Source organism: Marmota flaviventris, chromosome 17 (genome assembly GCF_047511675.1).
Source record: "Marmota flaviventris isolate mMarFla1 chromosome 17, mMarFla1.hap1, whole genome shotgun sequence".
Classification (NCBI taxonomy): Eukaryota; Metazoa; Chordata; class Mammalia; order Rodentia; family Sciuridae; genus Marmota; species Marmota flaviventris.
This window is the reverse complement of record NC_092514.1, coordinates 151,984-156,915: the sequence shown is the minus strand read 5'-3', so window position 1 is coordinate 156,915 and position 4,932 is coordinate 151,984. Positions and strand designations below refer to the sequence as shown.

Below are 4,932 nucleotides of genomic sequence, written 5' to 3'. Positions count from 1 at the left end.
AAAGGGCTCTAAGACAAAGAATCTGAGGCCAAGCTTTTTAAATGTTCTCAAGGTCGCAGCATTCAGAGTAAGTAGAGAGGTGTCCCCTAACATCATAATATAAACTAAAGGTTTGCACTCTTTAGGTACTGTAAAGTGTCTGACAGTGAGGTAATGGTCCATGTTGTTCAAGTCTGTGAGCTTGCCTTCACCCAAGACAGCTCGTGTGTCTCCTGGAAAAAGGAGCCTCAGGGAGAGCATCCAGGCCCAGCTGTCCTTGCATCACCCCCAGAGACACCAGCGGGAGCATCCTTTCCTAGCCTAAAGCTCCTGCAGAGTGTGAGATTTCATGCAGGCTGGATCCCCCCACCCCCAACATCCACCACCTGTTGCATAGCATCTGTCAGCCTTTTCTTCAGAGCTAGTGAGCTAGGCAGACCCCAAGGCTCCTCAGTCAGCTGCCTGCTGAGAAGCCAAAGGCGCCAGAGAGGACACAGCACTCCCATGAGTCAGGAAAGAGGGAGAGCTGTTTCAAAGTTTCCAAGAATGCAAGCCCTTATTGTGTGTGCACTGGCTGCAATGCATTCTGGGATCTACTGTTCAGACTGTCCCACCGTAACCAAAATGTGCAAATTACTAAAGGGGAAAGGGAGGTTAAAAAATAGACTGTCTTTGTAAGACAGAAGAGTCAGGCTTTTGGTCAGTTTGTAGCCACTGAGGTATGCAATTCTTTTCTGCAGTTGCTGCTGCCTGCCGGCACCACAGCTGCCTTTTCTCTGTAGCCATCCTCTTCTCAGCGCCCACCAGGGCTTGCAAGTATTCCAAGGCCTTGCTCAGGATCACTACTTTGGGGGCCTTCGAGCAGCTGGCCAGGGTGGGTACCTGGTCCCTCAGGGCTAAGAACCTAGAGCGGAGGTCATTCCGTCTTTTGCGCTCCAAGAAATTATGGTTCTTCCTCTTGGTCACATCCTCAGTAGCAGAACTGACAGGTTTGGGGTGGCAGGACTGAGGAGTCTCACTTTCCACAGGCTGGGGACTCACAATCTCTTCATCCTCCTCATCCTCCTTCTCCTCGGGGGGCTTCTCTCTCCAGAGTCTCTTCTTGGGGACCCCTCTCTGGACCTCTTCTTGGGAGCAACTTTCTGGAGGAAAACGGGCAGCATAGTTGTGCTGTTGCTGATGGATGGAGATGTGGAAGTGTCTCATGCAGGGATCCAAAGGATCTGCTCTCACCGTGATGGTGACTGGCTTCCGTATACCCAGAGACTGTCTCTTCTCCACTGTCACAACATCAATTTCTTCATTCTCCGAGTCGCTTGGGCTCTCGGACCCAGAGCAGGCCTGGGTCTTGGGTTCGCCCAGCTGACAGGGGGTGGCGGGCGCCGGGTTGCCGGCTTCAAGGCTGGGAGTGCAGTCCGGGATGGCGGGCGCCTTGGGCGGGTTCCCCCGGGGTGCGCCGGGGGTGAGCCGGTCGCTCACCGCTCTCTCCAGCCTTTCCCGGGCAGAGAAGCCGCTCCACATGCAGTCACGGCGGATGATGGAAGCATAGTTCCTTCCCCAAGCTTTAGAGTGACCCCGAGATTCCGCCTCGTCCCCAGCCCCCCCTCCAGGCCATGGCTCCGGGGGGCCAATCCCAGGGGCTGGATCGCCAGCGCCGGGACCAGAGCCCCAGGGCGGCGACGTGGGGGGTGACAGCACCAGCTCGAATTTCTTCCAGATGTCCTCGCTGGGCGCCATGGAGCGGTAGAAATCCTCCCCGCAGTCATAGTGGTAGAAATAGTGCTGGTACGAGTCGAAGTCCATGTCCGCTCCCTCGCTCCCGCCGCCCGCCACCTGGAGCGGACCGGCTCCCCGCCGGCTCGGGGCAGCCCGGCAGCCCGCACCAATTCTTGTATATTTTGCAGAAATGGAATCATGTCATATCTGACCTCATGTGTGTGGTCTATTTCACTTAGCATAATGTTTTCAAGGTTTAACCTAATCATGTTAGTACTTCATTCATATTTATGGTTGAGTAATATTCCATTGTATGGATATACCACAATTGTTTATCCATTTGATTGTTTTTGAACTTTTGGATTATTTCCCCCTTTTCAGTGAACATCTGTGAAAAATAATTTTTTGAGGGGGAAAGTTCCTATTTTTATTATTTATTCATATGTTAATTTTGTGGTTAGCTTTTTGGGGGGACTTCTAGACTTCCTTACCATATTGCTGTGCAGAAATTGATCATGTGTTTAAAGGACTCAAGTTGCATCCTGAAGTCTTCTGCCTATAGTCCTGCCAGGTATTATCTGAGTGAAAGCATTTAGAGCCTTGAAATGTGCCCTAACTGTTCAGCAGTGAAACCCTGGATGGACGATGAAGGAGAGTTTGGTGCAGCATAGGACAGGGGTGGAAAGACAAGCCTCAGCCACCCCTCCATCCACTGATTCACCGTCCACTGATTCACCATCCACTGATTCACCTTCCACTGATTCACCATCCACTGATTCACCATCCACTGTTTTACCATCCACTGATTCACTGTCCACTGATCCACTGTCCACTGATTCATTGGTAGAATGTCTATCACATACCTACCTCACACCAGTCCCTGTGCTGGACATGGGAAGAGGTGCATAAGGTATAGGTGACTCCTGAAGACGATTATGACCTTGGTGTGGGGGAAACAGACACACAAATGACAATCAGCCCATGCGTGTGGCCTCCACCTGTAATCCCAGCTCCTCAGGAGGCTGAGGCAGAGATCACTTAGCTCATTTCTGGGAAGGTAAAGCAAGGGGCAGCGAACAAGGGTCTCTTCTGGGGACAGGGCTGGGTCAGGGATGTGGTTCTGCTCACCTCTGTAACTTGAGAGCCCAGCACATAGTAGGTGCTTAGTTTTGCCTGGCACATAGGAGTCACTCAGTAAACGACTGTCAGTTGTGTGGATTCATGTTGCCAGGGAGAGACCTGACCTTTAGTTTTCTCCCCTTCTCTGTGGTGGTGATTGGTTCTCATCATGGGTGAATACAAAACAAAGGTGATTCTCAGTTTTTGAGTGTGATCCTTCGTCTTCTGACCTTCCTCCCCCATCACTGTGCCAAGGAGGATTCCAGCTCCCGTTCTCATGACAATGCACAGCCATCAGTACATAAGTGTTGCTCTGAAAAACGGGAGAGAACTGGCCGGCCAGCCGCAGGTCTGTTTATTTAAAAGGGAAAACTCCCCTGGCAGGTGAGCGAGGGCCTCCTGGCCTCCCTGCCTCCCATCTCCGTTCTGGGTTCTGCACCAGGATCTGGTGCCCAGGGCTATCCCAGGCCCTGGGTCGCCTCACAGAATGAGCCTGGCAGGGGATGGGGAGCTCCTGGCAGGGACGGGTGGTCCCCACCGGCCCAGGCAGGACCTCCGCTACGTGCGAGGAGGCCATGTGTGTACCCCAGCCTCAGCCTGGTTGGCTTTTCTGGGCCCATTTCATCCCTGCTGCAGTACCACGGATGGGACCTTGGCTTCCCCAGGGGTGGGTGTGACCAGAGTTGGAGACTGACTGCTGGGGACAGGGGCCCTGGCGGCCTGGGTTCCTTTCTGGCCCTGTGGGGACCCTAGACAGCAGACTCCCTCACTGGCCTTGATTTACTCTTCTGAAAAATGGGGCCACTGCTGTGCGAGGGAGAGACAGTCTTGGGGGAAACTCACTGCCGCCTTCATGCGCCCACCCCCAGGTCACCCACTCCCACTCACCACCATGCAGACCCAGCCACCGCCCCTCAGCTGTCCTCCTGTCCGTCCCCAGGTCCACCCTTTCACCCCACCCACATGGACCCAGTCACACACCCACTACTTCACCCACTCACCCCCGTCAATCTGGCCATCCATCAGTCCATCTGTCTGTCCATCCACCCATCCATCCGTCTACCCACCCATTTGTCCACTCAGCCATCCACCTTCTCTCCTCTCTCATCCGCCCGCTATGCCGTCCCCAACCATCTTCCCCGCCCACCCCCGGGTTTGCAAGGTGACCCCAGCCCTGGCTGTCCCATTTTACAGATGGAGGAGCCTCCATCGCAGGAGAAATGACAGAGAGCTCAGGGTCACCGTCAGGACCCCCGTTGGCTTGCCTGCCTCAGGTGACCAGTGCCTCTGAGGGGCCTGCTCTCTGGGAGGCGATCTCTCTGGGCACCTGTGGTCAGGGGGAATGACAGGCTACAAACGAAGAACAACTTAGCGCTCAAGGTGGGTCTGGCCTGTGGCACCGTTTGGTGAGCACCTACTGTGTGTTCCCCAGGTCTGATGGCACTGTCCCTATTCTACAGAGGAGGGAATCGAGTCTCTGAGAGGCCAAGTGATGGGACAGAGCCCAGGTCCAGAGCAGAGGGTGGGACTCTAAATTCCTCTTGTCTCCGCTCTGCCACTTGGGTCCTGGTTTCTGCCCTGCCACCAGACACAGTGTGGCCTCAGGACACGCGGAACCTCAGTGTCCCCGTATGTCCTGAGAGTGGCCTGCACATTTTCTGGGGTTGACCACAGAAGAAGAGGGGAGAACAGGAGCCAGGGATCGCCACAGCCCTCGGTGACCCCGCTCACTCACTCATTCAACAAACACTGTGTGCCCTGCGCTCCTACTGTGTGCCTGCCTGAAGCTCAGCATTGGGAACACAGAGGTGACAGAGAGGGACAAAGGCTTCCATTCTCTGGGGAGGAAACAGTAGCCAAGTCCACACTTATGTTCAGCGATGGGGTGGTGACAAGACTTCTATGAGAAGGGGACAGCGTCAGGAGGGCGGAGGGGACAGCCCTCCAGGAGGACACGCTGCTTGGTCTCAGCACTGACCCCATCAGGAGAAGAGCCTGGTGTCAGGGCTGCAGGGAACACAAGACCAGGCAGAGGGAACAGTGAGTTCCAAGGGCTGGTGTGGAGTCAGCCTGCTGGGGACATGGAACTGGGGTTGGGGACCTTGCCAGCCTCTGCTC

General features: G+C 54.9%; 1 pseudogene; it reads right to left on the bottom strand.

Moving 5' to 3' along the window:
• Window positions 1-572: 572 nt before the first annotated feature.
• Window positions 573-1,797, bottom strand: LOC114082053 (protein L-Myc pseudogene; annotated as a pseudogene).
• Window positions 1,798-4,932: the final 3,135 nt, after the last annotated feature.